Raw genomic sequence first — 25,133 nt, forward strand, 5'->3', positions numbered from 1 at the left:
AAACTTTTAATTATAAATATGCTTTAATGTCCAGTTTATTAACATGTATGGATAATAAAGTTCAGTTCGATTTTGAATATAACTTTTAAGAACATGACATGTGTACTTTAACTAAGCTTAGACTGTATGACTAACCCATTCCCATGAGTCAATTCTTCCATTCTTGAAATTATACAAGTAGCTCTTTGAATACTTTTGAATAAATACTATCCTTTCTTTGACAATAAGAAGAGGATTGTAACAAAAACTGAGGTGACCTTAACTAGTGTACAGATTGTTTGCAAGTCCATTAAATACAATATTTTGCTTTCTCTCATCCAAACATTCTATAATCCAGCAAATGGGATTTTTAAAAACTCTTTGGATGCTATTGTTGGATATAACTGACTTGACATTTAAAGCAATTTGGTGCTACAAGTGGATTTACCCAACAGTGTTGTTAAAACATTTCCTTTTTCTGCAACAGTTGGGGTATCCACATGTCCTTGTAATTCCCACACTAGTTCTACATACACATACATCATGAGAATTATATACTCTTCAAAATAAGAAACACAAAAGGAATATTTTTGTTATTTTAAAGAGAAATATATGTAATAACGTTTCAAGCTCAGAGTATGTGATGTTACACGTGTTAAGGCACTGATTGTCAGACCAAAATGACAATAAAAGTTGTGCACTTTGAAAACGGAGGAAAACATCGGATTTTTCGCCAAAACGCATGCGTGTCCAATAATTTTGTTTGAGAGATCTGCATGTTCTGCAAGTGCAACATGTGCAAAATCCCTATAAAAGTGACGGGTTCTCGGTTTCCATAGCTCAGTGTTAAGCCACCGACACGCAATACAGTTACGCCAAGACTGACTGAAGCACAACGCATCAACGCCATTGGTCGCTTGGAAGCAGGCGAATCTCGATCAGATGTTGCCAGAGCTGTGAATGTCCACCTAAGCACCATCATAAGACTATGAAATCGTCACCAACAACATGAATCAACTCGTGACCGTCCACGATCTGGCAGACCTTGTGTGACCACACCCGCACAAGATCGCAACATCCGGTTACAAAACCTTCGGGATAGGACCACCACTGCGACATCTACTGTTTCAACCATACCAGGGCTCTGCGTAGGATTTCCGATCAGAGGTGAACGTTTTGCAGCAAACTGTGTGCAGGATGTTGACAGATTTGATGGTGGCAGCGTCATGATGTGGGCTGCCATCGCCTACAATGCCAGAACAGACCTTTTGCACATTCGAGGGAATCTTACGGCTCAACGATACGTCGACGAGATTCTTAGGCCCCATGTGCAACCCATCATGGTGAACGTCAACGACGTTTTTCAACATGACAACGCCCGTCCTCACACAGTCCGACTCACCACTGTCTTCTTGAGACACCACAACATCAACGTTCTTCCCTGGCCCTCCAGATCACCAGATTTAAGCCCCATCGAACATCTTTGGGATGAGTTGGACCGACATCTGCGACGGCGCAGATTCTACCTCAGCTTGCAGCAGCTTTGCAGGCTGAATGGACAACGATTCCACAGGATGTGATTCGTCATCTCATCGCTTCCATGGGCAGGAGATGCCAAGCAGTTATTGATGCTCACGGGGGGCATACTCGTTATTGACGTTGAGTAACGTTAAACTTCACCTAGTGAGCGTGGACTTCGCCTTTGCAGACTTTGGATGTTCAGCAGTGAATGTGCAAAGTTTCACACATGTCATACAGAACTACCCGAAATAAACTTGTTAACAATTTGTCTCATATTTTGCCTTTTGAGTTTCTTTTTTGAAGAATATATAATGCTGTATTAACACATATTTTATTGTTTCCCAGTATCACTGAAATAACAAATTATTTTGCTGGTTGTGGAATTTAAGCTGCAGATCTATTCCTGTAATTCGAAACTTTAACTTATAGTTTTTGTTTTTGTTGAGAATCAAAGGAGTTACTTTGTATTAATTTGTAAGTTTACTGCTCTGAGGAACTTTATGGCATGCTAATAATATTTTATTTATAAAACAAATTGAGCTTGTAATATCTTTATACTAAATTTCTGATTTAATATAAATGTGCTCTTTTGCTTCCACAGTTTCTAAATGAAGATCAAATGAATTCTGACTTTGAAAAGTTTTTGTGTATTTCACGTTAATTATTATCATATTTTAAAATTATTTCACATACAATGAGATTGTGATTTGCCTGTTTTTTTTTAACCATTAAAAATGTTTAATGTGATTGTTTCACTATTGCTCAAGAATATTCTAAGCAAACCTTAGAATAAACTGAAGTATGAAAGTGGGTTTTCTTACATTAAGAAAGAAATATGCCATCTAAGTCCAGCTCTTATGCAGTTTCTGAAGAGCAGTACACACTCCATGAAACCACAGGAAGAACAGGTATGTATTGGATTCATACAGTTTTAGAAATTAAGTTTTGAAACTGTTTGAAAGACTATTTGTTTTTCAATAGAACATAACATCTGCTAACTAGTATTCATGTGTACTGACATAAGGTCATAATTATTTATTTAGTAACGAGTGCATGGAGGGGTAGCAGAGTTGGTTGATCAGCCACCCTGTATTTGGCACTTGACATACCCTTGAAGGCTGTAGCGATCCGTATTTCCTTGGGTCGTGCCATCACTATTTGTTCTCTCTACCTGTTGTCTGCCATTGCTCTTTTGGCCTTCATATCCAGGTGCAGTTGGATGAATTGGGTCTGTCCTTGGATAACACTGCTGTATCCACTGGTCAGCTCATTCCCACCATGGCTTCTTACAGTCCCCAAATGTGACGTTTCTTTAAGTCATCTGAGGAAAGTAGACATTACTGATTGGAAATACTGTCTGCTATTTGCTGAACATCTTTTGAACCATCCTTCCATTCCTGTTTATACTTATAGTTCGAAATAAGGTGACTGTGTGGGTTCTACCATGGTTTGTTGGTGGTTCGGTGTTTGCTCGAAGAATCCCCTATTCAGCTTCTATGTTCGCTGCTGAGCTGTATGTCAATTTTCTTGCCCTGGGTTACGTAAAAGCTAAGCAGTACTCAAACTGCCAGTACTCTACTGGCCCTGGAATCACTTCATGTTGGTTCACACTCTGTTCTCGCCGATATTCAAAACTGTCTGGCCCATTTCTCTGTAACATGTACTTCTATCCAGTTTTTCTGGATACCAAGCCATATTTGTATTTGCAGGAATGAGGTTGCCGACAATGCAACTAAGTTTGTCTGCTCTGGCACTGTCACGGCTGAACCTTGATTACAGGACCATAGTCTTTGCCCGTCTTGCTTTCATAAGTATCGGAAAGAGGAAGTTGTTCTAACTAGACAACACATTGGTCACAGTTTTTTAACTCATCCTTTTCCTTTATCTGGAACTGATGCACCAGTGTGTAGTTTGTATAACACTCAGGTCCCAATAAGCCACATTGTACTTTCTTGTCGTCATTACGACTCTCAACAACGGCACCATTTTAAACGTGTTCTGCCCCAAGGTTTTTCCATAATGTTAGACAGTGTTATTGGTGATGGTGACACTGTCCACCTTGATAATGTTTTTTGTTTTTTAAAGGCCATTAATCGTTTTAATGCCATTTAAGCTTTTAATTTATACATTCTCCCTTTCCTGTGGCTCCCTTTTAAAAATCACAGTTCATCTAATTTCATTTGAAATTAGAAACTGTCTGTAATATTAAATAACTGGAAACCAGGACTGGAAAGGCCAACTTCAGGTGACTAACGCTGCTGTTTGAACTACCTGTTAGTCATCCTGGCGAGTTATTGTTATAATTTTGCTACACGTCTTTTAAAACTTTTTTATTACTTTCCTTTTTGAAAATGGCCATAATGTCAAATAATTCAGAACCAGGACTGGAAAGGCCAACTTCAGGTGACTGACGGTGGTTTTTGTACTTACCTGGTAGTCTTCCTGGTGAGTTATGATAACTACAGAAAGTCCTTTACAACTTGAATTACTGTAGTTTTTGTAGACTAGATGTACACTTTGGTTTTATGCTATTTATTTGTTGTTTTTTAACTTTGTTTTGTTTTTCTTAATTTCCTTTTATAAATTTTACTAAATGTACTTTTAACTTTTTACTGGATGTTTGGCAGGGATAGCCTAGCTGCTTTTTGCTATAAAACACTAAATCAACCAACCCATCTCTCACAAATACCGACAAAACTCCCTTGCTACTTCTGATCGATTGTCCATATCAACAAACATATTACCACTGTGGATATTTTCTTGTGTAATATTTCTTTTCTTTGGTATGGTACCTTCAAAAGTATACAAATCTCCAGATTTTCTCTTAAAAGCATCTTGCACCTTGGAATCATGCTTAGATGTTAGCCTCAAGACTGGTACTTGCACTGTGAGTATCAACAGCTTGTGGCTACCAAGTGATTTTCTTGTACTATTACTAAGCTTATTAGTCTTGTCTTCACTCAACTGCTTGTTTCTTGTGAATCTGTTACCATGAAAGTTCCTGGTCTCTGATCAGTGAGGACTATGCTTTATGTCTATTTTAAAATATTCAGGAATTATAATACTAATAAACATTTTTGTTTGGCCACATGAATTAGTAAAAGTACTTTCTTTGTTTAACACAGAGTTTAACATTTGTGATTGACCCATCAATGAAAAGTTATTGGTACAGTCCATTCAAAGGAAGTAGCAATAAGAAATTCTGCATTTTGATAATGAGGAGGAATTACAGACAAACTGGGTAAAAGTATTTCCAAAAATGGATAAAAACAATTGTCGATCACACTGCTATGAAAATGGAATGTAAATATGGCATTTAAATAGAATATCTTTTAGCTTTCATATTTTTTAAGGGTTTACAGCGGTTCTCAGAGTTTTTGATTAGACATTGAAAATGCAGGGGCTAAGGATTCAAAATATGCAAAACATTAATTGTGATTTTTTTATATTGAAAGGGAACATGCTACCATAAAATTAAGAACAGGAAATCATAGATGTGATTGATCTGTTCATATACTGATTCAGCCCCTAAGACAGCAGTTCTTAACCTGGGTTCACCCGAACCTCAGGGGTTTGGCAGAGGTCAAGACACACATTGTGTGTGTGTCCGTTCCATTCACCCTACTCATATGATTCGTGACGTCATGTTCCACTTGGCCATCATTGGCTGTGGCTGATCATGTCACATCACTTGGCCTTAATATATGTGCTGCAGGGAACGTCGTGTGCTTAGCAGTCGACTTGTGATTGTAGTAATCGTCCGTCATTTGTGATTTTTTCCTGATCTTTCAGTCCCTTCATACTAACTATGTCGAGCAAAAACAGAAAGTGGTCGGACGAATACGTACAATTTGGATTCACGTGTATAACGGAACATGATGGGAGTCAGCGTCCTCAACGCATGATTTTCAATGCCAACTTGAGCAATTCTAGTCTAGCATCGGCAAAACTAAGAGAACACTCCCTAAAACTGCATGGAGATAGGAAATACAAGAACACAACGCTTTCTGAATTCAGGGTAAAGAGAGCCAGGTTCGATGAAAAGGCTACTTTACCTGTTCTCGGTTTTGTATCCATCGACAAACCGATCCTCACAGCATCGTATGAAGTTGCGTACTTGATCGCAAAGCAGGGCAAACCACACACCATTGGTGAAGCACTCGTAAAACCATCTATGTTGAAGATGGCGAATATCATGCTGGAAAAAGCTGCTGAAAATAAGTTATCCCAAATTCCTTTTTCAAACGACTCCATCAGCAGCAGAATAGATGACATGAGCAATGACATCTTGGCTCAAGTAGTTGCAGATCTGATTTCAAGCCCAGCAAAATTCAGCCTTCAACTCTACAAGACCACCGACATTTCCAATCTAAGCCAGCTTGTTGTATTTGTTCTTTAAAAGCTTCAAAACATTTTACGACAATAGTTTCATTTTAACTATCCGTTTATTATAAGTATATAAATAATCTGTCAATTTGTTTCTGTTGATATCACTCAATTATAAAATTTAAACACATTTTAAAGGTGTTGAATGTTGATATAATTACTGGAACCTTCTTTATCATAAAAACTTTTGTTCTGGAGAATGATTGCATGAGTGATTGAAATGTTGTGCTTCTTTTTAAAATATTCCTTCTTACTATAAAAGGTGTAACTTGTAATAATATTCTTACAGCATTGTTGGTATTATGAGTACTTATATTTTCAAACAGTTATAACTTTTTACACATTTGTTAACTGCAGAATGACTATAACATCCCTGTATCAAGAGTTTGAATTAGTTATCCATGTTTTGCACTTGTTGACAGAATTCTCAGAATTCCTGCACCAGTACCAGCTGCACAGTGGTATATCTGTGGACATTTAATGCCAGAAACTTGGTTCTGTGTTCTGACACACAAGGTGGGTAAAGCAAAGATAGCCTATTGTATATATTTGTGCTTAATTACAAACACATAAATACTTAGATTTGAACAAAATTAGAAAAACACACAACAGTAATAACTGAAACTCAAATAGAAACAAGAAATGTTCAGGTGCAATTAATTCACATGTGTTGTTTCTTTAAAATAAAAATATGTCTTAAGCATAAAATAACATAATTCTTAATCTTGGCTTTTTAAAAATTATTTTGATAGTACAAATGTAGATGAAAATTGCATTTAAATAACTTTTGTCCAAAAAAAATATTTTTTATTAAATTCTAACATACATAAAAATAAATATGCATCCAGTAAATTCACTATTAAGAAACCTTGCACCTATATTGTATCATTATAATAATAACATGCAATTGTTTTTTCCCTATTTGTTTTTTATTTCCTCATTCATATTTGTGTACAGTGTACAGACATCCATATTCACAAATATTATCCTACTAGTAAAATGTGTGAAAATTTGATGAAATATATAGAGTTGACATTTCAAGTCATAGTCTTAAACTGAAAACATTTGAATTCACGTTTGGAAACTTGTTTACAAAACTTCCTCTGAACAAAATATTTTCAATAATTGTGTTTTGTAACAGAGATATGATATCAGCTTAGTGAATAAGTATGACTTGTGTAGAGCTTTCTGAAGCTCACTGTAATAGAAAACTGGCTCAGCTAAGTGCAAACTTAGCAAAGTGCTAAGTGACAGCTGTCTGTTTTTTTCAAATTACGTTATTGTGAGGTTTATAGTGTTGTTACATTTATTAAACAACAACAAAATAAAAATCAAACTTCTTCAAAGCCTCTGTTTGTATGTTATTATTATTTAAGTATTGTATAAGATAGATTTAACACCAAACTTAAAAAACTGAGTGACAGTATGTGCTAGTGAACAAATTCTGTGCTGTGTCTTTTTGTGTAAGTATTAAAATTGTATGTTGTGTCTTTTTATGAAAGTATTAAGATTCATGTGTGGATTAATGGTAAAAAAGTAGTTATATTTTAATGTCTTTATTTTTTCTTTAAGGTAAATAAAAAGTATTACATTTGTTCAGAAAATGACAGATAAATAACACTTTCCATTCAATATATATTAATTAGAGCATAACCTACTATTTTATAACTTTGATCTTCATGTACATATTCAGAATAAATGAATATTTACTCAATGAATGAGTAAATGAACTATCTACTTTTAACAAAACTATGGTAAAGAATAATAAGAATCTTTATATTTTATTAATGTTAACTGAAAGCCTGGTTCAGTCACTTCTCAGAATAATTGATATCAATGTTCTTGACATTGAACAGTCACATTTTACTAATTCATTAAACACAAAAAACTGAATAGATACTTTCCATCAAGCCAGTAATTATAGGAAACCAAAATATGTAACAAAGGGAAGACTTAAGTACAATTATACTAATCACTGTTTGATGTTAACTGTCTGAGCTGTTTTAGGACAGTTTCTACCAACTTCTTCTTGTCTTGTTGATTCTTTTCTAATGCTGAAAATACATTTTTCTTCTTGTCTGCTTCTCTCACCCTTAAGGGAGTAAAGAACATTAATTCACACTAAAAGTATGGATAGGTCAAATTAATAATATTTTAAAAAATTAGTAAATTATATTATTAAAATTGTACAAATCCTTTCCATTCACAAGCCTGAACAAGACCTACCTAAAAAAAATATAAGACCCTTTAAAAAAAATGTTGCATTATTTGAAACTTGTATTTTTAGCAATAATTTTATTTCTAAAACAACTTGAAAGGTAGTTATACACTTTTCATAAATAAATAAACATTGCAATTGGTTCAAAAGCATGCATTATAAAATATAAAGTGTAAACACACCATTGTAAAGTAAAAAACAAAAAAAAACTTATCTTCATAACACAAATTCATCAATCAATCAATCCTTTTATAAGTCTGCACACACACAAATTTGCCCTAAGCAATGTTTTAGGTAACACTGCATAACAAATCATTTGCTACTACATAAAACTCAAGTGATTCTTGGTAATTAAATAGTTTTGGTTTCAGATATGTAATCAGAATTTGTCCATCACCTCTAGATTTTAAGATGCTGTAGTATCTCACTACTTTATCAACAATATGTGCAATACCATACAATCAGCTCAGTTCAATAGGTTTATACTGTGAAATTAAGTTTACATAGAAAGTTTAATGAACAAAAGGAATAAATTTTTGATAACTTCAAACAGTAACTGTATTGTATTGGTGTAAAACTCCATATATATTGTTCATATGTGCTACTTGTTCTTGATAAAATTATAATGACTTGCACCAATTTTGCTTCATTCCATGTTCACCTTTTCTGCCCAGGAACATTTGAGGAGTCCCTCAACTGAGCTTAAAATGGGCAGAGTGATACACCTCTCTCTCAACTGCTTTTCACTCACTCAGTTGGTTACTTTGTCTGGCTCTGCACACACTGAAAACAAAGCCCATCTTCCTCACATCATACCTGTGATATAATCAAATAAAATTAAAATTTTGTTTTTAGAATATTTTAAACTAGTTCTCTAAACATAATTCTTTTATACTTTTTAGAAAATTATTTGATGTACTGACTGCTTTCACTTCAAGTAAAGTCCAAAAATCACCTAAACAGTTTATGCTACATTTGTGTTGTACAGTTTCCAAATCTGGCTTCACACAGTGGCTAAATAAAAGAAGAGCAATTGTGTCATTGACAATTTCAATGATACAGTGTGAGCCCAAAGATCATCTAACTAACTGTTATTTTTGCATTAATATTTCTGGATATTCAGACAAAACTAAACAATACACTAAATATCCAGAGATTGCATCTGTGATGAAACCAGTATCTCATGGGGATGATTTTCTTGTGTCACATCCAGCAGCAAAGTGGGAAATAGAAGTTATACTGCAAAAATGACAATGAATCATCTTTACTTCCTTCATTTAGTAATTTTACCCCTGTGGCATCTCAGCATAAACTGCCTCATCTGATCACACAAGATGAGCTAAATGATCAGATTTGTGACTTGTTTTATACTGAAACAGCATGTGGAACTTTCATTTACGGCAATGGAATTTATCATAAAAGTCTTGCTTCTCACTACAGCATGCAAGATACTTTGTGTTTCTGTACAAATGTTGATGCACTAATTGAAGAATCAAGTACCGAATATGCTCTCAAGAAAGAAAACATTTTACCAATTCATCTAAAGTTAATGTGAAAACTGTGCTTTAAATAATGGGAACACTAAGCCATTGGTTCCTGTTATTAATGCTGTGAACATAGTAGAACATGCAGCTTATACCTGAAGCAATCAAATATCCACTACTGCTAAGTCTATAAAGTGAGTATACCAAACACTGTAGTCTGTCTGGGATAGCCGAAATCATAAAATTCATTTAAAAAAAAAACAGAATGGCCAGTGTGAGAATTACGTACCAGGAAAACAGAAAGTTGAGTTCCAACTTTCAGTGAATCATCAACATATGTTTCTTCCCTCACTCCATCTGTCTTATAAGTTTCAAAAAGTTAGTGAAGTAAAAACTAAAAGGTGGTATCTTTGTTGGGCCACAGATTTGGGAAGTGCTGATGAATGGTGATTTTGAAACATTACTCAGTCAGAAAGAACTTATTGCGAGGAAATCACTCAAACTGGTTGTTAAAATTTTCTTAGGAATTTACAGAGATGAAAACTGTTGTGATGATTAATGATATCCCTGAGAACAAGAGGAAAACTGGGTCCAAGATGTCACTAAAGTTACACTTCTCACACTTTTAATTAAGCTTCTTATCAAATGATCTAGATGCAGTGAGCAATAATCTTGGTGAGCACTTCCCTCAAGATATGTCTATAATAGAAAAGTAACATCAAGAAAGACAGTGGAATCCAGTGATGATGGAAGATTACTGTTGATTCTTATAGCATGAAACTAACAACATACATAAAAGATGCAACAAGTCAGTCAGGTATTTTGTAAAAAGAAATAAAAAATAATACCATGATGAAATTATTAAACATAGCTTAAGTGTATTTTCAGTATATAATTACATGTTGTTTTTGAACATTCTTAAATGCAATTTTCAATAAATAAATAAAGCTATCAGAGAGAGTTATTTTCACAATATATAAGAATATTTAGAATAAACCTAACACAGCTCAAAAACTAGAGGTGATCGGTAATATTCAACAATTTTTAGAATCAGGATCAACAAATTACTCATGAACAGTTGTATTTTTATTGTAGTAGAGAAGCTTCTTTTGTGCACAGTGTAACTTCTAAACATATAATTACTGTGACTCAAACACTTATATGCTTTACATATTTCTAAAAAATTACTTTGATTGAATGACTTAAGGATATTTCAACACATAAACAAAAAACATTAATTTTATCTCATAAGTACAACTCAAAGCTGATAGTTAAAACCATATATAACTTCTATTTTAAAGAAGCTTACACATAGAACAACCTTAAACATAAAATTTTCAAAATTACTTACAGATCAACCTATACAAAATATATACTTCATGATATTCCTACAAGTATCTATATTCTTAGTTATGCCAACTAACAAGACATGCTTTAACAGATATGAGGTGTTCTTTCATTATAAAGAGCTTAGACACCTAGTTATCATTAAAAAAAGGTTAAGGAAAACTATCGTATTTATATGCAAGAAAGTATCAATTAATTGTGCAAATTTGTGGTAAGCACTGTTAAATATATGAATAAACAAACATTCTGAATTTACGTGGTTTTCTATTAAATGAAACTAATTATGGCTAAATTAACTAACATGATTATTAACTTCAAAATGTAAAATAGAATTTTAGTTATAAACATTATACCACAAATTTAAGATTTTATTTCTATCTACCTTAGAAAAATAATATATTGATAATAATTATCTACTTTGTATTCAATGTTTTATTACTCTCACATTACACGTGGAGATGAAAATCTAAGAATTTTTATTTAATTTGAAGCATTGGAACCTATCATCTTGTGAATATGTGCAAATTGTATGCATGTATGATTAACTGACTACACAACAGACATTCAACTATTATTAAACTCTCGACAGTTAAAATTGATTCATTAATAATTATGGTATTAATACAGAGAATTCTCAAGTTATGTTTAATATATTTCTATGATAAAAAAAAACCTACGGTGAGAAACTTTTTGGTAATAAAATCTACAACTGTTTCCAACTTCTGATCAAAACAAAATACCTATATAGTTCAAATAAAAATTAAACAAGAAATGAATGTTATATACGTCTAACATACCACCATACTTATGATGATAAGAAGGTATTGATTCATCTGTCATGGTACCCTCAATGCAAGCAAATGTTTTGCTATAATCCCAAATACAAGATTCAGCTAGCTTAGAAGGTTTAGTTTTGTTCTAAACACAAACCTTAAGATAACAATGCAAAATAATCCTCATGAACAAATATATATTTTTATATCAAACAATTTAACCAATACTAAAAATAAACTAACATTAAAGAAAGAAAAAATAAAACATTACTTTATTCACAGTCTACAACTATTAATCATCTTACCTTCATTCTTTCTAAATTTGTATTTACACCTGTCAAAGGCTAGTTGAGAAACTAAATAAGACTTAACTTTTAATTTAAAAAATGAAACTTGACATCTTGCAGAACGTGTCTTGGAGTAAGACATCAATAGGTTTCTTAAAGACAACATATGACTAGGTAACTAAACATACAACTTTTCAGGTGGATATACGTTTTCTTTTTCCTTTTTTAAAAATCAAAACATGCATAATAATTATTGGAAAGACTTTAACAATTTATAATAAAGCAGTATATCGTGACATTTAAAATTAACTTTGATTACTTTTATGTTCCACTTACTTTTCAAGCAGAACTACAGCAACTTGTGGGTTTACCCTTAAGTACTTACTATTTTCTTGTCCATAGTCATGAAAGTAGGTTGCCCAGTCCCAAGTCATGAAAAGATCTAGAAGTTATAAGAAAATATAACTACAAAAATTCTGCAAGAAAAATTCCAGTGCACCAAAATAAAGTAAACTGCTATACGTAAATTAACTAACAAAGATTACAAGAAGAAGGTATTGTACACTATAAGTCAGAAAGTAATAATAAGAAATCAGTTTTAGTGAAAGGAGACTGATGGACACTGTGACTAAACTAAAATAATTGGAAGATGTGACATATGTAACTATTTTACTTAGTAGTTTCCACAGTTAAAATATCTTTAATTATGTTTGTTTGTTTGTTTGTTTTTGAATTTCATGCAATGCTACATGAGGGCTATCTGCACTAGCCATCCATAATTTAGAAGTGTAAAACTAGACGGAAGTCAGCTAGCTATCCCTAATTTAACAGTGTAAGACTGAAGGGAAATACGTACTTTACATTCACACTTAGACACAACTAGCTATCATCTGATCTTAACATTAGTAACAGAAGGTGTATTTAATGGCCTAAATATAAGCATTGGGTGTAAAACATTATTGTAACAAAGGCTCAGTTGAAACACTACTCCATTGAAAACCTTGGTAACTTTTTATCTTACTTTTGTCTATACCTCAATGTTAATAAACAACTGAAAAAAATATAAATAAAATGCTATTTAACTTATCGTGGTGCAATAAGTGAGCCTAGGGTATTATTTGTTTTATAATTAAGCTTAAAAATGTACTGTGCAATAACTTACTCTAAGCTCAATAAAGACAAAATATCAATTCTAAATCTAAATAATTTCTGAATTAAATTGTTTTGTTCTATCACCAAAGTTAACAAGAATAAAAAACAAACCAATATGTATGTTAAACATTCACAACATAAATACCATAGTTCACCTATCAATTGGGAGTTTTGTTACAAAACAATGATATAAATTGTAGACCATTACTATTAAAAAAAAGAAGCATGACACAAACTGTTTATTATATATATTAACACCAGAGGGACATTTAGAGTGTTCCTTCTACCACACACATTATACTCTTTAACACTGTAAATACGTGACAGCCATAAAGCTGCTTATTTCCAAAGAATGCAACATGTAGATCTTCAATGTTTTCAGTTTACTAAAATGTTTAGTTAAAATAAAGTTATTTCAATTTTTAAGTCCATCTCATGCTACGTTTATCATTTTTATAAAGTACTTCATAACTTAATGTTTCATGAAAAATTCAAAATCTTCCTATTAACAGTAAGCAGAGCCAATCTTTATACATATACTCAAAAGGTGATTTACAAAACTGTAACTTTTATCTCTGTATTTCTATAGACTGGTGGAACATTTAAGCAAATAGGTCTATTCAGATACCAATAACTATTGTGAATCTCTTCAATGTTACACAGCGTGGCTTTCAAATACATTACTAAAGTTTTGGAAAAGAAATATCAATAACTAACATACTGAGCAAGAGCAAGAATTTAAACTGAACAAAATACACTATTCATTTCAAGTAGTCCAAACTAGCCTAACAATCCTTTGACTGTTTATGTACATGTGAAACGTGGGAAACTGAATGAGTGCTTAAATCTTTATCAGTACTACATATAACCCAATAAAGGTGATATAAAATATTTTAACAAGATTGACTATTCTTTTAAGGATAATAAAGAGCAATGATTAGTAGGGCACATTACAAGTACAGATGTTGATGTCATTTATGTCAATAATAACAGAAGACATTCCTGTCATGTTCAGATGTGCATAAAAAAATGTGTGCATTACAAGATGGCAGTGACAACAGTTAAAAAGATGTTAAAACAGTTTTCACAGAATAGAAAAATAAAAAGGAATGGGAATTACAGAAAATGATAATGTAAAGAAATATATAGGAAACAATACTAATATAATGAAATAGAAAAAATAAAATGGGAATGGTGATATTAATATATAGGAAACAATACTAATATATGGGAAATAGAAAAATAAATAATAANAAATATAGGTGATATTAATATATAGAAAACAATACTAATATATGGGAAATAGAAAAATGAATAAAAATATAGGTGATATTAATATATAGGAAACAATACCAATGTATGGGAAATAAAAAATGAATAAAAATATAGGTGATATTAATATATAGGAAACAATACTAATATATGGAAAATAGAAAAATGAATAAAAATATAGGTGATTCTAATATTGATATTAATATATAGGAAACAATACTAATATATGGGAAATAGAAAAAGGAATTAAAATATAGGTGATATTAATAAAAAAATAAAAATATATTGCAAGTTGTTTTGAAATTTTTTAAGAGATGCACAAAGGTCATTAATTCTAGGACAGAGAATGATGTCATACTGTTATAGAATTTAACAATGCTATCCAATAAACATCCTTAATTTCTTTCTAAAAGTGGAAAAGATTCACAAATAACAATGAGCATTTATGTTGAAACTTGAGAAAAGTAAATAACCTTAAACAATATCAAACCTAATGAAGGGCAGTTGCTTGAAACACTAGTTAAATAATGTAACTGTTTTTGTCCTTTTTTTAACTTTAGGTGTTTATAAAAACAATATTTCTTTTGTGAAGTAAGAGAGAATTCCATATACTGTAGACCAGCACAGTGCTTCCTTGTACCTAAAAAAGCATGAGACCTGTACAAGTAAAACTTTATACAACCTTCCCTAACAATGGCTAGTGACCAATAAAAGCCAGTCTATTAACCTGAGAAACACATCCTCTAATACAAAGAAAAAGCAACAAAATTCACATGATACAAACTTGAAACTCCCTTGAGTTAAAAAAAAGAGAAAACAGACATCCATGATGGTCACTGAATATTAAAACTACTGTATATATATCAACCAATCTCTGTATCAAGAAGACTAATGACTGATTTTCAGCCACAACCACTAAATAAATAGTTCTTTCAGATTTCCAAGAATATGGAAGCAGATTATTAGTCAAAACACAGGATAAAAAGTAATGAATAACTAGTATCTAGTAGTTAATAAAAAAAAGAAAAGTCTCATTTAACAATCAGACTGAAGTGACCATACATGTTACTAACCATGACAGTTCATGAGCATCAGAACTATGGGATGAACTAGACAAATACAAAAACTTGTTCACCATTTACCATTCAGATAACTAGACTAGACTGATGTTTCAGGCAAGACTAAGAAAAGAGGATACTAAAGTATTCTAGAGATGTTTCTCAAGCAAATTAGAATGACCAAATACAAAGTTCACCAAAATAATTATGGCAGAAGTAAACAATCTGATTAACAATTACTTTGAAATTCTTTTAAAGCCTGTAGAAAGGTCCAGTGATTTAGTCAACAGAAAAAATATAAAAAAAAGAGAATAAAAGCAAATAACTTCATGAAGAAATCACAATTCCCAGAATTACGTGACAAAATAAGTCACTCTCATTTACAGCTGTGATAAGACATACAACTGGATTACTCGAAGTGACATTTATAATCACAAGTACAAATGCCATAAATACATTGACGGATGTCACTGACAATGTATGTAAATCTCGTGTATATATTTGGTTCCCAGATATATAAAAAGTGTTCTTGACTGAAGCCAACAGGCAAAAAATTCCAGATTAAAATGCACACAGAAGCATTTAAATGACATAGTCTTAAGTACTCACATCAGAAACTCAATGATGAGTAGTGTTGATAAACAAAATAACACTGAAAGCCATATCTGTTTATCTGATCAGAACAGCAGCATTTTAAAATTAATTTATATGCAAATTACTGAATTATGTGCAAAATTTAATTAAACATCTTTACAATCCATGCATGTGAATGAAATTAACATTATAGTATATAATTTAATGTTTATGTTATCCAAGTTTTAATTCTTTGTTACAACAGAAACATTTAAAATAAATATTTTGCTCACATAGTTTGCTTGTCACATGATCCAAGTTATATAAAAAAAATCTCCAATTTAACAGAAACTGACTAAACACATAAGTTTGCAATGCATACAACTGTCAAGATGCCAATGTATTTTCACGTCCTTTTGAGACATACGATATGTGCAGTCTTAGAACTGAATCCACTGCAAAACAAAAATAGATTTTACAGCCTTTTATGGGTACTATGCCAATCTTCTATACATTGGAAACAAATTTATTATGTACAAGTAATTAGTTAATACAAGTGTATAAAGCTGTTATAAAGAGCTCAGTTTACACTCCACTCCACCAACAGTTATTATGAAATTGGTGAACAGTTTTTGTTCTAAAGTAGAAGTAACAGCCTGCAGTACTATTGTCTACAGCACTTACAGTGGTTTGTTACCTCAAAATGCTATAGTTAGAGGCAGTTGAACTGTAATTAAATCTAATTTTTATATTTTAGTTGACTATGTATAATTTTGTTTTAAAAATCCTATTTGAGTGATTTAATGGTTTTTATAACCTTAACTTGTTACATGGATTGTGAAAGCTTTATAAACAAGATGGTATCCATAACAGCCATCCTGTTTTTGCAACACATCTATGTGAGGAATTTGTCAAAATCACTTCTTCATAAGAGGCCTATTGGTATCAGTTAACATATCAGAATAAATAGTGACAAAGAATTTTAAAGGATAATTAAAAATAAACTATAAATGAAAAGATAAAGACGTTAAATTACGAATATGTGAAAAAGATGACTATACTAATAAATTTCTATAAAGATGTAAAAGGTATGTACACATTTTTATTTGTTAATTTTAAAAACATTTCCCTGCACTCTCTGTTGATGATGATAAATAGAGTTAGTAATACGGTGCATAAAAGAGAAAATAAAGTACAAACATTTACCTTAAAAAACAGCAACTGATGTTCATTTATGAGGTTCTAGAGGTTATGCAAATGAAATGTAAAAACTGTAAGGTAAAAAGTATTCTTTATATAAAAATTACTTTGCATGTGAACTACTCAGAGTCCAAGTGTAAATAACTACATTAAATAATGAATTTTTATTAGAAAAATCCAAAAAATATTTACAAAATAAAACTTTTGCTGAAACTACTTACTTTAATGAAAGTTTGTTATCAAGTTTTAAGGAAATAATTTCATTAACTAGTTTCATTTTTGAAAGGCATTTCATGAGAGTTGCATACTTTTCTTCCTATGAGCATATATCATTCTACAAGGTTTAATGTCTTCCATAATGTAACTGTTAATTACATATCTATATATATAATGTATGCCTATGTTACATACGTATACAATATTAATGACTATTCTACAGCAACCACATAAAATGTATTTAGTCCAAAAGCAATGTTTACATTACTTGTAATATCTTTTAATATGAACTTAAATAGTAGACTTTTGTAAAGGCTTACTAACCTGCCTAAGATCAGCAAAGCACATCTGGAGTGCACCTTCTTCAAACCCTCTAACAGGTTCTGAATTAGCAAACACTATTGAAGACAAAAAAGAACTCAGTTTAGTTTATATCCATTAGTGAATAATTATTATCTGTATTTGTTTTGAAGGCCTTAACATAAAATATTTGGATTGCCAACACAATTCAGTTTTATTGAAGCATAAAATGCTGTTTTGTTTTTGTCTTTGATCTGCTTAAACATAGTCTAGAAAGCCAACATCCAAATGCAGTGGAGATTGTGTGATAAGTTTATCAAAATGTGTGGAATAAGATTGACCTCATTTTGTAGAAACTTACTACAATGAAAGAAGTATTTTCATAATAATGCATTATTATGGCCATCAATACTGAACATGATTTACAATGAAATAGTTCCAAGGGCAGCAGGAAACCTGAAAATTGTTCTTAAAAGATAAATTAACCCTTAAACAAATAATACTGTGTAAGACTATTAAGTATTCTGATTATTTACACAACTGAAAAATAAATAAGAACAAAACTACAATAAGAATTTCATTAATTAATCAACAACAAAAATAAATCTCTTCACAGAAAACTAAATCTCATTAAAAAAAATACAATTCCTAATTGACCTAAAACTTTAAGAAGTTAATTATTCTTGGGTATCTTTGAAATTAGATTTTGATAAAAATGGTTTTATGTTTCAGATGTGGTTTAAATAAAGAATTTCAATTTGAAGGTAATAACATTAAAGTGTGATGGTCCATAAGGTACAAATTTTCCAAACTCTTAAAATTTTTTGATTTGCATATACTGTGTTAACCTTATTTCCCCAGATGTTAAAAGCTTTAAAAAATAACAACAAAAGCACTTTCAATTTTGTCCATAAGTCATCTATAAAAAGATCATAGCATAATGTGTATGCTAAATGACCAATTTCCATCTTCAGTCATTGTCTAATTAAGCAGAAATGCCTTTGTTGCAATATATGGAAAATAGTCAAGTAAGGAAACTGTTATTGTATTAAAGTCTATCTTTATACTGTGCTGTTTGTGTCCCAGGAACCACAGTACTTACATTATACATCCATTGTACCTCACTAGTATAACAACTGAATAACACAAGCAAAACCAGGTTAATATATGTGATTCATCCTCACTGTCAAGCTGAATTCAGAAAAAGTACACCTTACTTTAAGAGATGGGACTAAATATTTGTCCACAGAAAACCATCCTTTCCTTTTCACTACTGGCTTACATTATACACTATATCTTATTAGTATGATAAAGCTGACTTAAAACTGTAAAATGTTCAAAGTTGCATCACCTATTTCAATCTTTTTTCATATCATCTACCTTTGTATTAAACTCACGGACTCTAATATTTTGGGATCTTCTAGAAATTTTTCCCTCCATCCAGGATGTTTTTGTGGCCTCCAAATTAACAAGTTAGGACTGAGAGATGCCTTGGGTCTCTTTTACAACTGGATGATATATCCATATCGAGGCTTACAATATAAAATTGGATATAAGGAGCCTTGTCAATTTGGAGGCCAAGAAAATATACTAGAGAGAGGGAAAAATTTCTACTAGATCCCAATTTTCATGAAAATATGGGTGATTTTCAACAAAATAAGATGTTAAGCAGGGCAACAGTGAAAGTTATGTTTCCTATACTGAAAATGTATTTCATATAACTATTCTCATTTAGTGCTGCCCTCTATGTGACAAAAAAAGAAGAAAAACATGCCACAAGCCTTTTTCCTCCCATCCTTTGGAAATCACTCATTTTAATGTCTCTCATGCAAATTATCATGGATAATCCTCCTCAAAGGAAAGTGCTATACACTCATTATACGTGCGACTTCCTCTATTCAGTTCTATCAAATTACTGTTTTGAGTTTTAGTGGAGAATTGAAGCACTCATTTTGAGTGGAGAGGAAGTACATTTTATGTATAGAAAAACTAACTTCTAAAATGGTACATCAGCTGTGCTTATATAATCAGATAGAATCACACACTGAATTGGTGCAAGGGAAGAAAAGAAGCACCCTTTGGAAGAGTACGAAGGACACACCTTAAGTCTAAAGAATTAGATATGATGACATGATGTGGGAGACTACACTATTTCTAAACTAGCCATACTCTTCACCAATCTAGGAAATGTGTTATATATTCTGGTAGACAAAAACTGAGAAGTAAATCCAATTAGTATTGGTGAAAAATGAGAGTGTTTCCAGACACAAAGTGACTAGGGCATGATAAACTGTACTTGACAAGTCAACTACATCCAAAATCTATGGTGCTGGAAACTGACACAGATAGAGAGGGTGAGTGTAGAATGAGGATTATACCATCTTCACTTAAAATTAATGAGACCAGAAGGGATATCAAACATCTGACTCCTGAAGAGAGCGTATGTTAAGAACAGAAAATTGTATATCAACTTTGAAAACCTGATGTTCTGGATAGAAAAAAATGTATATGAAAGAGAAATTGACCAGAACCAACCTAAGACAAATAACATCCTCAGAATAAGCTACACAAAAGACAGTTGAAGGGAAAGAACCAGAACAATCCCAAGTTCCTCCACCATGCTGTATCAAGACGATTGTAGGACGAAGGCACCTACTGTTTGTAGGCCCTACCAGCCATATAAATTAATCCAAAAATTAACTTTTAAGGAAAATTTTCATGGACCTATAGTTATCATAGGCCCTAGGCACTGTGCCTAATAAATAATTCAGCCCTGCCTCCACAATACAGATAAAGTATAACTGAAGGAGGAAGTCAAACATCCATACTACAATGTGCAAAAACTTGTGTATTTTGCTTTTACTCTATATCCAAAATCCAGCCAATAGATTTTCATCTGGGACCAGGATGATGAAACCCAACCAAACGAGTTAACTGCAATTTGAGGTCTCACTCCTTTGGTCTATATATATGATGTCATCTACACCAGCAGAAAACCACTTCCCTACTCTGCACTGAATTGTAGATATTTTATGCCATTAAACAATTCAGGACAATGCCCCACATTCCACTACCACAGTGACTTGGAATTGAAAATTGATAAGGACACCCAGCTCCACTAGAAAAAAAAGGGAGTGTGATACGTGGTGGAAAGTTTGGAAATATGTCAACACCTCAGATAGTGAAATAGGTGACCATGAAACTGTTTTTAAAGTAGACCAAGCTGATTTATTCAATATAAGGCATGGCAGGATAGGCAGCTATCACATTCTGTTTTACTCCTGTAGTCCATGATTGGTACAGTCTGGGATGGGTGTATTTGTGAAGCACTTTTGTTGCAAAGTTAATCCTCAAGCAACCTTGTTGAATACCCCATCTCAACAGTGTGCACTGAATGGCCATGGAATATATTTAGGTGCGTATACATGGCAAAAAAGTGTGGATTTTAAGGTTAAAGAATACTTGATCAGGCAACACTTGCCATGGAGTGTGATCCAAACAGAGAATTACAATGAGAATGGAAATAAGACCTCTGAAAATGTAGAAAAAGATTAAATATAACTTATCCAGGCTTGTTGTCACATGGAAGTCTAAAGAATAGTCACAGGTGGAAGACAACATCCTGAAGAGGAAGTAGAAAGCCTATGCAAATAATGAGAGAGAAACATATCACATGTAGTCCATATGCCTAAGAATTTCCTCCGACAGACAATGAAGATGCGATGCCAGAGAAAAGGTAAGATGCCTAATTTGATGAGAAGACACCTGGAGCAATGTATGGGAGGATAAAGAAACATAGGAATAAACCAACCAAATCAAAAGTTGAACCCATATGGTGGAAGGAGAAAAATCACAAACAGAAGATGGTTTCTAAGGGATAAATAGGTGGAAATGGAAATCATGAATGGAAGCTTTGCAATACAACAATGAAGAGCACATACAGGACACAGAAGGTCAGGAAATGGAAGGAAGGAAAATTGGAGTAACCATATCTAGCAGCCAAGATTTTATGGAGGAAAGAATAATCTGGATAAATAAAATATGTTAAATGATAAAGAGTATATGAAACATTAACAGCAAATAAATCAGACTGCCAACATCCATAAGCTAATAGGAGAAAAAACACCCACCAAGGGGAGAAACAATTTCATTATAAAACAAAAAAAGGAGACTGAGAAATTCATTGAAAGACTATGACAGATAGCCAGTCTTCAGTTTTAATAACAACAAACAGCTGGAATAGAAAATGTGAGAGAGATGATTTCCAGATTCAATGTTCTGTTGGACAGAAGGTCTTGAACTACCTCCGACAGAAGCTGGCTGTTAATGGGATCCTGAGGAAGAAGGAAAGAAATGGATATCTGTGATAAAAAGAGGAAGGTAAAGGAAGCATAGGACATGCCCAAATAATCCACCAATCTGTGGTGAAACATTGCCAAAGGGTAAGAAAGTCACACAACTGAGCTCCCATCCAGTTATCAACTGGTACTGTTGATATTATGATGATCTACACTGAAGAAAACACCTGGAAAGAGGAACAGGTAAAAGCTGGGAAGCACTAGGATGGGAAACAGGAATAGGGGCTTGTTCTTGATTCCAACTGTGGCAAATGAGCTACCAAAAAACGAAAGGGTAGAGTGTTGATGCAGGTGTTCCCAGCATGCAATTCCAAAGTGTCTGGAATACGTTTGAAAATATACTAAGAAACAGAGCTACACATGATTCCCTAAGTGGGCAGCAAATAAGTCTGACAAAAGGCTGCATTTTGACCCAGTATGTTTCAACAACAGAAAAATTATGTATGCAAGGTGAGAGTAGAGAATGAAAAATGAGTCATCTTAGAAGTAACAAAGGAGAGGCTGTTCCTCAAAAACCTCAGGATTTTGGTACACAGTATCTGAAAGTAAATGTATGATAGATAAATACCACAAAAGTAAGGATAAGACAGAGGCATGGGTTAAAAGCACTGGAAATCATGGAGTACTCCCAAATTGGTAAAATAGATTCCAACACCTGTGAGTCTTAAAACGGATAGGCTACTTGATGGTTCGTCAAACAAACTATCCACAGCACATAGGAAGCAAGACATGCTGGAACTCTCAACCAATTATGAAGTAAAATGCTTTGTATGAACCCTAATAACCAAAGAAAGTGGGAAACTGAATAAGGTAAAGAAGAACTAAGAACTATCATACAACAAAAAAGGATGAGGATTGTAGGAAATCATAAAAAAGGATAAAACATCACATACCTGAGGAATCATACCTAAATACGCAATATTAAACCGAGCTGACTCTGCAGGAGGTGTATAGGGAAACATGAGAAAATCCTGTGGTGGGAAAAGGCTATAAAAATCTTTCTCGGAATGAACAGGTTCAGATTGTTCATGAGGTGAATAACTTCAAGAGAAAGTGGCTGACTCACAAAACGATCAGTCTCTCATTGAATAATTGCAGATAATTCCATTAACAGGGTTGCTTGCACCTCCAGGCAAAGTTACAAAACCGGCACTCTGTGCTCTATCTACCTCACGAGCTTCATAAGCACTCACGAATTTTTCAAAACAAACATGTACAATATTATATCAACTATACTTTGCCTTACGGTGAAAACGTTTTCTAAACTGATAGAGTGTGATCACAATTAATTATACTTGTGAGAAGACATTGGTAGTAGGCCTGTGATGTTATTAACTCTACGATTTTTCTATTCAGCCCCCTAGGTATCTTCATGGGAGAAAATAAATAAATTTCTTTGTTTTGTAATTCTGTTCCAACCAGTATGTAAACAGTTTGTTTATGATGCTTTTATTTTTTAATAATTTAACTCAAATTGGGGAAACTTAAGGGAAGAATAGAAACTTTTTAAATTCCCTATAAAATCCGAGATCTTGAAATATGCATGGAAATAAACCATATTCGAGAGGTAAAAATCATCAAATCTCATAATTTTGATGTTTTATAACTGTCATAACAATATCACTTTAGTAATAATCGGAAAGTACGCGTTGAATGATGTTATTCACTATAATTCAAGCCAATGTTTTGCTGTTGAACTGAATGACTGTCGTATATGGGACCTTGTATGATACACTTGTATCAGACGAAGGACTTTGATTATTGATGAGTGTTTTTGATACATTTATCCATGTTACACAAACATATTCTATGACTGGTCATGTATGTTCTGTAAAGTTTACATATGTTTATTGTTGAATCTTCTTGTTTTAATCATCTAAATTCCTAAGGTAACTTGCTATTTTACAAATTCTGGTTTTTATGTTATATAGTGTGGTATCCAGTTTAATTTTAAATCAAAGTAACCCCTATGATTTTTTTTTATATTGTTTGTTTGTTTTGGAATTTCGCAAAAAGCTACTCGAGAGCTATCTCTGCTAGCCGTCCCTAATCTACAGTGTAAGACTAGAGGGAAGGCAGCTAGTCATCACCACCCACCGCCAACTCTTGGGGTACTCTTTTACCAACGAAAAGTGGGATTGACCGCATATTATAACGCCCCCACGGCTGGGAGGGCGAGCATGTCTGGCGCGACTCGGGCGCGAACCCGCGATCCTCAGATTACGAAGCGCACACCTTAACGCGCTAGGCCATGCCAGGCCCTTTTATATTGTTACTTGTAAGAGAGTCACGTTTAGATATAACTGTAATATTAATATATTAATTTGTTTTCTTTTTGTACGATTTTGTAAATAATATGACTTGTATTTTGTGCGCATTTATTTTAATTCTCCACTTACTGCAGTTAAAATTCTATATTGTTTAGTAGTGGCCATTTGTTGCTGTTATATGTTTTTCGACACTCTTCCAGACTGCAACATCACCTGTGAATTGCAAGATAAAAGTGTGGTTTGAGTCTTTCAGAGACTTGTTTTTAAGTTATGTAATTTACCTGCCAGGCGAGTTGTTTGAACTATTTTCACAACAATAACTGTGATTATTTAGCAAGTATTATTGTGAAACAACAATACCTTATTTTGAAATAAAAATAACGTAAACATTAGGTTTTTTCACACATTTTTGAATTTGTATATTTTAAATTCAAATCAAAGCTGTTTAAAAATGGAATTGTGGTTTCTGTAGCCTCATCATAAATTTCACACCTTTTAGTTTCTGTACTTTGTCAGTTTTTAGCGTTTAATCCGTAACTTTTATCAGCTTTTAGTGTTTAATCCGTAACATAAATTTCACACCTTTTAGTTTCTGTACTTTGTCAGTTTTAGCGTTTAACTTTTATCAGCTTTTAGTGTTTAATCGGAACTCCGTATGATATATTGTTTGTGGTGTTTCTTTGTTGCCTCTAAGCATGTTGTGAAACAACAATATCTTATTTTGTAATAAAAATAACGT

General features: G+C 32.6%; 1 long non-coding RNA gene across 1 annotated transcript; it reads right to left on the reverse strand.

Moving 5' to 3' along the window:
* Window positions 1-6,796: 6,796 nt before the first annotated feature.
* On the reverse strand, window positions 6,797-23,487 carry LOC143232896 (uncharacterized). The gene is made up of 4 exons (XR_013017846.1): window positions 23,420-23,487; window positions 17,791-17,864; window positions 17,257-17,292; window positions 6,797-7,978 (listed from the first exon to the last, which is right to left on the reverse strand). It is a non-coding gene; the product is annotated as an uncharacterized LOC143232896 (long non-coding RNA).
* Window positions 23,488-25,133: the final 1,646 nt, after the last annotated feature.

The sequence above is a fragment of the Tachypleus tridentatus genome, chromosome 11 (genome assembly GCF_004210375.1).
Source record: "Tachypleus tridentatus isolate NWPU-2018 chromosome 11, ASM421037v1, whole genome shotgun sequence".
Classification (NCBI taxonomy): Eukaryota; Metazoa; Arthropoda; class Merostomata; order Xiphosura; family Limulidae; genus Tachypleus; species Tachypleus tridentatus.